General features: G+C 33.6%; 2 protein-coding genes and 2 non-coding genes across 4 annotated transcripts in view; 2 read left to right on the top strand and 2 right to left on the bottom strand.

Annotated features, from left to right (window-relative positions):
• LOC6045627 overlaps positions 1 to 13468 on the bottom strand; it is a 342844-nt gene that overhangs the window by 137350 nt on the left and 192026 nt on the right. The window lies entirely within an intron of this gene.
• LOC6048774 overlaps positions 1 to 13468 on the top strand; it is a 307506-nt gene that overhangs the window by 106414 nt on the left and 187624 nt on the right. The window lies entirely within an intron of this gene.
• On the bottom strand, positions 7617 to 7688 carry Trnap-cgg. The gene has a single exon. It is a non-coding gene; the product is annotated as a tRNA-Pro (tRNA).
• Trnai-aau lies at positions 8421 to 8494 on the top strand. The gene has a single exon. It is a non-coding gene; the product is annotated as a tRNA-Ile (tRNA).

Raw genomic sequence — 13468 nt, 5'->3', positions numbered from 1 at the left:
AGCATTGAAAATTTAACATGATATGGTTGAATTAGTCGATTTTAGAAAGATTTAATGAGTTATCGTCCCGTAACGGTGATAACATTATCGCTGATAGAATTATCGAAATAACAATAACCAGTATCGTTATCGTCAGACGATAATATTATCGACGATAATTTTATCGATTATCTACCTTGGATTTTTCAAATAATATTGTATTTTCTTTAAAAAGTAGTATTTTATAAAAAAAATATGTAATTTTACTTTTAACCTAGCTGAATTATAAAAAAATGTTTTTAGAAAAAGCTTTAAAATCTGATAGTTTAACTTATTTTTAAACAAAATTAATAATCAATATTTCAACTTATTTTTTTCAGTTGATAATGACCGTTTGTATAAAAAGCTTTTAAAAATCTAGACATATCTAAAAAAAAATTTTTGAGAAAAAAAAGAAGGCTAACTCTTGAAAAAAATGACGATTTTTTTTTAATATTTTTTAAGAACAGAATTAAAGCACAACTGAGGAGCTGGAAAAAAGAACAGAAGAACAGAAGAACAGAAGAACCGAAGAAAGGAAGAACAGAATAACAGAAGAACAGAAGAACAGAAGAACAGAAGAACAGAAGAACAGAAGAACAGAAGAACAGAAGAACAGAAGAACAGAAGAACAGAAGAACAGAAGAACAGAAGAACAGAAGAACAGAAGAATTCAAAAAAGATGAAAAGAAAGCTGATTAAATTATTTTTCAAATTCAAAAAATGTTTTTTTAACATTTTTAACGGAAAAATATAATAAAAATATTTTAAAAAATTTAAAGGTTTAAATTTTACAAGGTTTTTTAGTTTCGTCAAACTTAAATTTAAAAAGTCTCAAATTCGAGACAGTCGTTCTGATTTGCCAAACTTGTCTCCATCCTCCAACTCTAAACAGCTAAAAGTTCCTATGATTAACGATTTGTGTCCCCCTGCTCAGCCTCGCTCCTAATCCCATTTGCAGCGGATTATACGGTGCAACGCGCCAGAACCGTGCCATAATTACCAGATTAACCGATTAGCAGTCAATCGAGATATAATCGCTTGCTAATCACACCCGGAGTAAACTGAACCGCCTTACATCGTTCCAGCAGTAAGCACATAGAAGTCTTACAAAGTACTTCAACTGTGTAAAGAAAGAGCGAAGAAGAAAAAAAGTGAATTGCCCCCCGATCAGAAACTGCTCAATTGCTCAATTGCTTCTTGCAACCGACCAACCAATCGTCAAGGCTGTCATCCTCGGGGCTCTTCGAGGGTCGTTTAGAGGGGGGGGGGGAGGTACCTATTTTCGACCTAAATTTTAACTTGAATTGGATTACTGTAAGTTTCTGCTACTGAAAATGACAAAATTTCGATAGGTCGAAAATAGGTCCAAATGGGTCGAAAATGGGTACATCGTCCGAAAATTCCGCACCGATGCGGCCAATTCGCGTGGCATATTTTATTCACCACCAAGCTGGAGGGGGTTGAGACTATGATGTATGGATAAACTTCACTTCTGAGTCGGCGGCGGCGGTGGCAATGTGTAATTACACAACGAGCTGACAGATTCCTAACACGCGCAGCAATTGAGCATTAAAAACGCGGTGGTCGCCGACAGGTAACAGCATCGATGGACACGGCTGAATGGCTTGGTGGATTCTTTCTCAACGACCGATGGTAGTTTCTTCTGCCCGGTTCGAAGTTGTAGACTACTTTCAATGTGAACATTCCAGGATTTGGACACTTTGAAAAAAAAATATCAAAGAAGTAAAATTTTTAAGCAACATTCTTAAAAAGTAAAAAAGAATAATTAAGATGAAAATTTCAGCAAATACTAATCTAATCTAATCTAATCTAACACAAACGCAGCCAGTCCGATGAAAGCATGCTGGAAAGTCTTGTGATTAGATGACGCCCCAAGCACTTTTCTTGTCATTATTAATAATTGCAGTACATCCGAGAACACCCGAAAATGTATTACAAAAATTAAAGCGGCCAGCCCTACTGCGTTGTGTTTACCGCAGAGAGGATTCTGAGAACGGATCACATTTCGCAGAATCTACAGGGGAGGAAGGATGCGTGGACATACCGTACCAAACGCTCCTATATTTGTATTGCATTGGCATTGTGTAGGGTGTGTCATGTGTAAAATATAATTTCAATATAATGTCAATTTATCATTATAATAAATTACCTTAATACCCAGCTGAAATATTTAAAATTGCATGTAATTATTAAATAGGTATGGTGGACAGTTATAGGTTATAGTAATGAGGCTAAAGTAAGATAGTTAAGATTTGTTCAAAGTAATAGATTTTCGAATTTGAGCTTAAACGGTCTAAGTAAACCGACAGCGCTAAGAAAAAATGTTATAGAAAAAAAGGTTGGGCTTTAAAAAAAATATGGGTGGGTTCTACTTAATGAGGATTTCGGTAGAAACATTATCAGAAGATAGTGAAAGAAAAAAAAAAGATAAGGAAAATTAGGAAAACATTTGAAAACCCAATATCTAGACTTCTTGAAAAGGATATTATCTGCAATCCAGACAATGCACTGCTGATTTTGGATGAATACAGTGTCCCTTTTCTTTCCGAGAGTAATCATGAGTTTCAGTGCTTTATCACCAGTTTCTAGCAGACACCTTTGCACGTAGCTTTGCGCCTTTTACATTACCAACACTTGCCCAACACAAACCGAAAAAAAACTACTTCTCATGTGAAACGAATGATTTCATAAAACACAAATCAACGAGAAATGCGCTAAATCCCGGATGCACATCTCTTCCCAAAGCTTACACAAAAATTAAAATGTTATTAATTAATTTAAATTCTATAACCTCTGGCACCCCTGGTTTCTAACACTTTAAATCAATATTGCACGCAAGTTGCAAGACAACTTCCACGCAACCTCTCTAGAGAACGGTAAAAAACGAAACCAACCGAACCACCTGTCACGTAAAACAAGCCCGATTGAGAAAAAAACACAAAACAATTTGACGAAAAACTCCTTATTTTCCTCGAACTTCGAAGAAACTCCATGCTGCTCGTGAGGAGCCCGATCTACCACATCGAATGAATCACTTTTCCCACAGTTTCCTGTCGAGTTTCTCACTTAAAACTTCGATTCAAAATACGCGACGAAATACACAACCGAGCTGGGCCAGAGCTGCCAACCTTTTTTTCTAAGATGAAAATTTCAGCAAATACGAGAAATTTTTTTCAGCAGTGCAATTTAAAAAAGTGGTTGAAAACAAAATTGACAACATAAACCTCGCAAAAAGTGTGTGGAGCGGGAATCTTGCTCTTAATTGGACAACTTTTGCCTATGGTTGGGGTCACAACTGGTCTCATCACAGTCGCCACCATCTTCTAGTACCTTCTGGGGTCCTGGGACCGATGCAGTGGTCACCGCTCACAGCGGACCATTCACTGTACACTGCTTGAAGGACAGTTCTTGCATTGCATAAGTTTGGAGAATGTTGAAAAAATCTAAAAAAAAGTCTGAATTATTATTGAATTTTTGTATACATTTTAAAATAGGAAATATTATGAAGACACTTTTGTATATTTTCAGAAATTCGTAGTCAATTATTTTGTTTCTTTTAAAAGATTGTTCAAAATGTCATTTTACTCAGAGAATGCTTTTTTTTAATTTAGAGTTTTCCACAAAAATAGTTTTCTATAAAAAAAAGGTTTTTGATAATTTGAAATACATTTTGGTCAAAAATGAATTTCTTCTCACTAAATTTCAAGAAAAGTTATAATTACTTTCAATTAAATATCAGTAGAATATTGAAAATGGGATCAACAGTTATACATTAAAAGTGTAGTGCTGTTAGGAAAACTACAAAAAGAAGCATTTTTTCCTGGTAATTTTTGTGTTTATGACCTTATCTCAGAAACCAGAAGTATATTTTTCAAAGTTCAGCCATTCAAATTTGACTAAAATGAAATCGCAGAGCTTGAATTTAAAGTTAAAATAAGAAAATAAAAAAAAATGATTTTTTTTGTTCGTGATTCGATTATCCGAAGTCTTATACAAACCTTCTGATAATCGAAACTTTCGGATAATCGAGTCTGGACAGCATTTTTTTTTTTGCAAATTTTGAATTTTGAGAAAAAAAAATACAAAATATAAATTTTGCAATATTTTCTGCTTCGTAATTTTGAAACTTAAGCTTAAATTTGACATTTTTCCTTGAATTTTATTATAGCAAACAAAATATAATTTGCACCCACCTAAAAAATGTCTACAATCATAGTAAAAATAAATTCTAAAAAATAAGTTGTCGCTCAAATCGATTTTCCTTTGTATTGAAAAGTGAAAAGAAATTCAATTATCGTGATGCAGATTTTCGAATAATTCGATACTTTTTTTTGTATAGGCTGTCTAGCTGCCTCATTTGTGTGGAACCTTGGGAGCCAAGTAATAAATTAAATAAAAATAATCAATTTCAAAAAAAGTTGATTTCCGAGAAAGTTGCTCAAAAATAAAAAATAAAATAAACTTTCAGTTCTCAGCGACTGAAATTATCATGCTTGAAATCTCATCTCCCCCCCTTTCACTGCACTTCTTTCCGTCACGAAATTTCAGTAAAAAGAATAGGGACGTGGCGTTACATCGTGCTGCCATCTGGTGTTTTTAAGTGCAAGAGTGGAAAAGTGCTGAGTCATCGTCTAAAAATAGACGGCGTCCTATCTCGCCCAGCAAAATGAAGTCGATAAAGTAGTCGGTTTCGATGAGAAAAAGTGGAAAATGTGGTCTAAAAATAGCGACGCCATCCCCCTATTAAGATCGTGGTTTCACAATCCCGAGTGATTTTCTCTTTTTCTCTCTCATTCGCACAGTCACGAGACGTAATGCGAGCTCGGTTTCCAAATCCTCTCTCGCGTTCTTTCATTGTGTTTTTTTTTTTTTTTTTTTTTTGAGACAACAAAAGAATCTTCGGCGAGTGTTCGTAAACGAGGAAAAGTGATAGAAACGGATAAAAAAGAGAACCACAAGTTCAAGAAAGCAAAATATAGAGAAAAAAAATATTTTTTTCAAAATTTGGCAAACATGGGCACTAATTTAAAAAATGAATAACTGCAACTTTTTTCAAAAAAAGTTAGCTAAAAATGGCTATAACTTGAAAACTGTGCACTTTTTTTAAATTTCACTGGAGTACTTTTTGATTGCAATTTCGTTTCTACATCGAAAAATTATGTTTAAACATTTTTACGACTAATATTTTGATTTTTTGAAAAAAGTATTGATTCAAAAATTATTTTTTCAAAGATTTTTAGCACATTCTGGAAATTTCTGAAAAGTGATGTCCACAATGTCAAAAAAAATGTGTTTTTTTTTTGCAAATCAAGTTTTAGTGACAAAAAGTGAAATTAAAAATCTCCAAAAGAAAATGTACAGTGTACAGAACCGCGGTTCTTTTTTTTTCAATTCAATTCAATTGGTGTTTATTAGAATTTAGCAGTTCTGCTCCAGGATGTTAGATTTGCAATTCAGAGATTTGGAGAACCTTTCAACTGAGATCAATTCATAAGCCTTTACAGGGAGGGTACATGTTTCTAAGTTTAGATTTTGCTAGCTGCGTGCTCTTTTAGGGAAAATAAATTTTGAGAAAAAACCCTAGATCTATAGCGGTTCTTTTTTAAACTCCGGTCTTTTGAAAGAACCGTTTCAAGATAACATGATATTTGTGATATTTTTTTTATTGAATTAAAAAAAAAGTATTAAATTTGTTTTTGAGAATTGAAAATGCAATTTCAAATATTTCAATGCTTATAAAAATTAATCCCAAAAGTAAATGATTTTCAAACAAAATGTTAAAAACTTTTCATTATACAACTGATTGTGCATTAAAATATTACCGGAATACAAATTTGAGCATCCCGGATAAAAAATTACCATTTGATTACCATATTGGATCATACAATGACACTCTGAGAAATGGTAACTATTTGTGAAATCGTTTTTTCAATTTCCCAAAATTAAAATTTTACTATATTAAACTATTTGTGAACTGTTTGATTTAAGGTTACTTTTTGCCAAATAGTACTTAAACCATTTATTTACCATACAACAAACAGTTTTTTGACGAAAATAGTACTGAGTTTTTTAAGGTTACCATTGCTAACCACCCTTATGCCAGATGGTTAAACCATTTGTGAGATAGTAAAAATTCATGCCAACCATATAAATACCATTTTTAAAACAGTAGTCAAACATTTTTGGAAATGGTAGTAACAATATAGTTTAAAGTTCAATGACCATATGAAAAAAAGTTTTTATATGGTACTTTTTTATGCGGGATTTCAAATTGCATAATTTGTAAAATATTACCAAAAATTTACTGAATAGTTTAGAGATTTAGGAAAAAAAATAGTTCTTTTGTCGGATTGAACTTTAGCGTTTAAAGACTTTATCGATTAAACCGAATGTAGAAAAGAGTTCACAGAATATTTTCCCCAAATAAAATATCAACATTAGTTCAATTCTTGCAGAAATAAACGTAATTTTAAATTGATAGCAATTTTTCCAGCATCCTAGATATAAGTTTGGATGCCATTCATTTACTGTGTTTAGGTTCGAGTAAAAATCTTGAGACCGCCAAGACCTATGGTTTTCAAGGGCATTTTCTCGTTTTCAGTTTTAATTTTTTTTAATGAAATAATTTATAAAAGTCTAATGTGAAATAACTTATAAAATAACATGATTCTTAAAAAAAAACCAATTTCATCCAAATTTTGAAAAAGAGCGAAAGAGCTGTTCAAAAGAGCGGCTCTTTTTAAAGAGCGAACGAAAATGAGCGGCTCCTGAAAAAGAGCGGTTTTGCCCACCTCTAATTTCAAGTTTCATTTTGAAAAAAAAAAAAAAACAAAAAAAAAACAAAAAACCCTCAAGCTGACCCTGCTAATTTCAAGAATTTGTAGAAAACCTTAAAAAAGAAACTTTTTTATTTTTGTTAAGGTATGATATTTTTCAAATAAACTAGACAAAAAATCATTGAATTTGACAAAAAATAAAAAAATACCTTGCAAAATTAAAATCTATAAGGCTTTCTTGAGTTCTTTTACTGAAATAACCATAATTTTATTGAAAAAATAACAACAACAAACAAACAAAAAATATTTCTTATTGTTCCAGGGCATATTTTAAAAGTTAATGTCTAATGAAGATTAAATTTCAAGCATTTTTAAAACAGTTTAAAAATGTTTTAAATTTTCATAAAATTTCTACGTACAAAACTGCCAAAAGTGTTTTTTTAATGTTTTAAAAAGCAGTTTAAAATATAACTATTGCTTGTTTTATTTCTTATATTTTTTTATGATTTGTAAACAAAATGTTCTCTCAAAATTTGCAAAACTGCACCATTTCAACTAACGAGCTGTTTCCATCTGTTTTACACAATTCACCGAATCCATCGTAACCGCCGCTTAATTGAGGTGGCAATCCACATCAAAAACGACTGCCGATCAACCACATCCAAATCATAGAAAAGCTTAGCTTATTCAGGTCACAAAGAAAACCAGCAAAATAAAGTGCACGCACTTTACCAGTCAATTAACCGCAAAACTGTGATCTCAAACAAAACAAACAGCTGCAAAAAAAAGTTTCAACGCGGGCTCGTCCGGGAATTGAACCCGGGACCTCTCGCACCCGAAGCGAGAATCATACCCCTAGACCAACGAGCCACTTGTAAGACCGGGTGAAAATAGCGCTACCGCAGATGTTGGCCGGCTCCCAAGTCCGACGTAAGTTGGTTCGTCATCGTCACCGACCACACACGACCTACTGACACACAGCAGCAACGAGTTAGCGACAAAACGAGAGAGAGGGAGAGGAAGAAGCGGCATCCGAACGAGACTGATAAACGATTCCGCTTACCGACTCATGCGCACACGTGGGCTCTGTAAATAGCGTGCACTCTCTCTCTCTGCTCCTCTTTCGCGTGTGTGTTTGATCAAGCACTCGTCGGGAAGATGGGAAGAAGCCTCAGTTCAGGGGTGTGGCACGACCGCTCGGTGTTTGAGACCTCGGGAAAAAAGTGGGAAGTGATTTCGGGGAGCCAGCGTAAAGCGATGTAAACAAGGCACACGATTGTGAGCAGTGCGAGAAAGGATTCGGGTTATTTCTTTTGTTTTAGCTTTTGTTTTTTTCGGGTGGGAAGTTCGTAAGTTGTGTTCGGGTTGGAAGAAGGGGGGAAAACAAACGAGCGAACGAACAAAAGGGCTAATTTTGTAACAATAAGCGTGGTGCGGAAGAGGAAGATGTAAAGCAAGATGATTTTTTTATGTTTTTGAGATGTCCGAGATTGGCAAGTTGTCGTTTACCTTCGGCGCGGATGCTGAACTGTGTGAACGAGAAGGGGGTTGAGTAAAGATGCGCGAAACCGGTACAGCTTTTTTCGACGTCAAAAGATATGTGGCCCCATAGCTCAGTTGGTTAGAGCGTCGTGCTAATAACGCGAAGGTCGTGAGTTCGATCCTCTCTGGAGCCAAATTTCTTTTTTTAGATTACTGCGAGTTGTTTTCACCGGTAGCAATGTTTTCACTTCTTTACATTTCCAAAGGTAAAAATAACAGTAAATGTTCGAGTTCGGTTGTTATCAAAAAATCACTGTCTGAACTGACAACTCACAACTACCTAAAGATCATTACAATAATTAAAAAAAGTCATTTCATAATCTGGCATACCTTGAGCCTTGAAACGCTGGTGCCAGTTTGACAGTTCGAGCTGATGTGACAACCACAACGGATCACATAGATCATCAAAAAAAAAAAATCAAATAAAAAAAAAAAACGAAAAACAAAAAACAAAAAACAAAAAACTAAAAACTAAAAACTAAAAACAAAAAACAAAAACAAAAAACAAAAAACTAAAAACTAAAAAAAAACAAAAACAAAAACAAAAACAAAAACAAAAACAAAAAACAAAAACAAAAAACAAAAAACAAAAACAAAAAAAAACAAAAAACAAAAACAAAAACAAAAAACAAAAAACAAAAACAAAAACAAAAACAAAAAACAAAAAACAAAAAACAAAAACAAAAACAAAAAACAAAAACAAAAACAAAAAACAAAAAACAAAAAACAAAAAACAAAAAACAAAAAACAAAAAACAAAAAACAAAAAACAAAAAACAAAAAACAAAAAACAAAAAACAAAAAACAAAAAAACAAAAAACAAAAAACCAAAAAACAAAAAACAAAAAACAAAAAATTAAATCCGTTTTCGTTATCGCATAATTTTTTTTTCTCTGAATAAAATCAGGTAATCTTTTTTTTGGAAAATGGGGTTTAAAAATGTTTTTAAGAAAAAAGTTAAAATATTGTCAAACTAAATTTCAAAACTGATTTTAGATGTAAAATTCATTTTGCAATTGAAAATAACTTTTAACTAAACCAAAAAGTTATTTTCAATTGCACTGTTTTCAAGTACTTTGCTTCAATGCCTTTTTTCCAGGCGTTATTTTCTTTAAACATTTTTATACTTTTTCTCTACGAAATCTGTCTTTTTTCTTTAATTTTGATTTTTGTATTTTTTAATCCGGCTGAAACTTTTTTGGTGCCTTCGGTATGCCCAAAGAAGCCATTTTGCGTCATAAGTTTGTGCATATAATTTTCCATACAAATTTGGCAGCTGTCCATACAAAAATGATTTAAGAAAATACGAAAATCTGAATCTTTGAAAGGAATTTTTTGATCGATTTGGTGTCTTCGGCAAAGTTGTAGGTATGGATATGGACTACACTGAAAAAATGTGATACACGGTAAAAAAATTGTTGGTGATTTTTAATTACACTATTTTTGATTTTTTTTATTTTCTGATATGTTCTAGGGGATAAAAATGCCAACTTTTCAGAAATTTCCAGAATGGGCAAAAAATCATTGACCGAGTTATAATTTTTTGAATTAATACTGATTTTTTCGAAAAATCTAAATATTGGTCGCAAAATTTATTCAACTTAATTTTTCGTTTTCGTTTTCGTTTTACGGAGCAAGGTGGGGGACGCGGCCTCAAGTCAGTCCAAGTCCGGTTTCTTGTGGAAAATAGAGTAGTGACCGAACTAGTATTGCATACCAAATGAACACCACCGGAAGATATAGAGGATCAGGAGGGGGAAGGTGAAAGAAAATTAGTGTAGGTGTGAGTAGTAAGAACTTGGATGACTTAAGCAGTTACGTTAATCTAAGTTTAACACTGAATAAAGGAAATCTGAAATTATGATTCAAAGTAAAAAGGCCCGGAAGAAATTGAATTATAAGTTAATTAAATAAGAAAATGTAAATAATCGGAGATTTATACAAAGGACACCTATGATGTATTTCAAATTTAAAGGAAATTTAAAAAAAAACTGGAAACCGAAAGATGAAAACTAACTTGTCTATGGAATATAAATCTTGATGCATTTTTTTCTGGGCCCCGTCCTGTCGCGTCTGTCAGTAGTCTTATCGTACATTACAACTAGAAGCAGATGTGCAAATGAAATAGTACACTTCGACCAGTTTAACCATTGATTAAAGTCCATTCTATTATTTACGGAAAACAAACATTTATCAACAACCTAAACTAAACTTTCTGAAAGAAACTTGAATCTCAAACTCCCAAATGCCAAACATTCCTTTACCTTGTTTTTAACCCAATAAACATAACTGAACAGTTCATACTTTACAAGTTGAATACTCGTTGTTAAGACGACTATTTCCGTAGTAACAGTTCAATAGGGCGAATCTGCATTTGTAAACAAGCAGTCTATCCCCCTCTTACTTGACGTGAACTGTCACTTGAGCGAAAGGGATAGACTGTCTGTCCACAAATGCAGACGTGCTCCATTGAACTGTTATTACGGATTTCGTGCCTTCCATTTCATTAGGGCACAGAAGCTCTGCAAACAAGAGTGTATCCCTATCATACATTATGTAAACTGTCATTTGAGTGAGAGAGATGCATCCCTGTTCACAAAAACCATGTGTCCCTTTGAAATGTTAGGCTCCATTTGATCGTCAAAACTCCAGTAGATCCTCGATTCGCAACAATGGTCGATACAACCATAATCCGAAAACCGTTAGTTCAACAGATTAACGAATTTTGTCCGATATCATTTCATTACTGATTGAATTCCGAATGGTTAGCATACCACATAAATTGAAATCAGAGATTCTGAAAGCATTACTTAACTCACTTACACACAGATGGAGTCTGGAACTATTAAACAACCTAAAGTTACAAAAAAATACTAACTATTCTGAGTGCCTTGCAACAAAACTAATTTATCAAAATACCAAATCCTAACCTAACACCCACTTTGAAAAAACGAAAAAATCACAATGCCTAGAAGAGGCCTCTCTTACTGTTTTGTGTAAGCGTTGCTGTGCTTTATGAATTTCTACCTAAGCTAACGACGTATCAAAAGATTAAAACCTGTTCAAAGCAGATTTTACAAACAAGAATATTGAGATGCAAATAAAAAAAATCAATATCTTGCAATTTTACATAGTACAATAGTTGTGATTTCTATCAACACAAGTATATAAATATAAAATAAATGTGTGATATATATCAACATCGGAAACCATCTTTGCAAATAGCCCTGAAACGACGGCAACGTGTGGCTCCATCTCCAGGGATATTTATTCAACTTAATTTTTCGATGTAAAATCAAATTTGCAATCAAAAAGTACTTTTGTGAAATTTTGATAAAGTGCAACGTTTTCAAGTTATAGCCATTTTCAGGTAACTTTTTTGAAAATAGTAGCAGTAGCGTTTTTTAGAGCTCCGAACAACACTTTTCTCTAAAACTTGACCCTGAATTGCTACGTTCAAACAACTGATTTTTGAAGGTTTGCTCAGATGCTTTCTCAGAGTTTGGTCGTAGAAGGCGGAGATTACGAGATAAAATTTTATTGTCTTTGACAAAGTTGCATGGATTGGCAGGCCCAACAACTAGGAGACAAATAAAAACCCAAAAATATTCCTGAAAAGTAAGATTTTCAAAATCATTAGTGAACCACCCTAATTTTCAACCAAACCAAAAGTTGCCTTTTCTTAGTCGGAAACTATTGTTTCAATTTTCAATGTTAAAAAATAAAAGGTTGTGTAATTTTTATTTGTTAATTTTTTTGAAATTTTTCGGTATTTTTTAGGCGACTAAAAAAGGACTATTTTGCGCTAGAGTTTTAGGATGGTTCAAACTCTGGTAACAGAGAAATATTTTTTTTTTGGGAAAATTAGATTTTTGAAAAAGAAATTGAAAATATTGTCAAACAAAATTTTGAAACATCATCAGTCGAACTTTTGCACCTTTTTGAGATAAATGTTAACAAAAACAAGCTGAAGACTTGATTACCCAAAGTTTTCATTACTTGATTTTTTCCGAGGCATTTGGAAAATCGAGTTTGGACTGTAATAATTTTAGCTAAAGTCAACAAATTTAAAAGCTTCTCAAATTAGAAAAATCTGGAGGATATTTGAAAAAGTTTGACTATAGCATTTGCTAAGTTAGTCAAATTTCGAAATACTCTAAAGCGATTATGTTGCACAAATTGATGCAATTCAAAGGCATACATTTTTCTTTCTTTTTTTTGTCCTGGTCATGCCGCTGCTGATGCATCGGAATGCACTCTATCGGTCCGAACACCTTCAATGTGTACCTTCTTGCAAGTTATGCATCCACCTCAGAGTGGACTACTAAACCAACTGCAACCATACCAAATAGCTCGGAGGAGCCGGTTTCGTGAAGACCTGTCAGCTCGCTTCACGATGTCTAAAACCAGTGCAAAAATGATGATGATGAAGTAAAAAATCCAAGACCCTTCTTCGACCCGTTTTTTGCAGCAGAACCGGGCTCCAATGTCTTCACGAGTAATGCATATAATTGTTGTATAATTTTCCTAACACCTCTCCTATGTTGCTGCATCGACACGTGAGCTCGGCGATGTTCTTCAAGTTCTGCTCCAACTAAGTTGCAGGCATGCAAGTCTTGCGAGGTAACCGAAAACTGAAAGTGAAAATTCAACTTTCCTGGTCGCGCGCGTGGAGCTGCTAAATTGGAAAACTAGTTATTGGTCAGCCCCCCGGGAGGATCGTATGGAGATCGCGGCCAGTGTTGCCAGCGAAATCAGGTTTGACTTGCTTGTTCGCCTCCAGTGTGGGGGGCACGGTTTCAAGCGATCTTTTTCAAAGATCATGGCTGATTTCGGGATAGCGGTAAATTGCAGTTTCACTTTAGTTAAACTTTCGAAAAAAAAAAAACATTGCCATTTAAATCTCCTTGCCCTGGTGACAGGAGAAGCCGTAATCGAAGCTGCCAAACAAATTGCAGGTATAGTTTTTTGAAAGGAAACAAAAGTTCAGCTCCCCTTACTGTTACAAACCTGGTGAACATAATCCTTCGTTCCGACGTAATTTTAACCCTCAACAAACTTGATGAGATCTTGAATCCACAGAAAAAAATGAAAATAAAAAAAAATCAC

The sequence above is a fragment of the Culex quinquefasciatus genome, chromosome 1 (genome assembly GCF_015732765.1).
Source record: "Culex quinquefasciatus strain JHB chromosome 1, VPISU_Cqui_1.0_pri_paternal, whole genome shotgun sequence".
NCBI classification, from domain to species: domain Eukaryota; kingdom Metazoa; phylum Arthropoda; class Insecta; order Diptera; family Culicidae; genus Culex; species Culex quinquefasciatus.
Note: the sequence above shows the minus strand (reverse complement) of the source record. Positions and strands in the feature narration are given on the sequence as shown.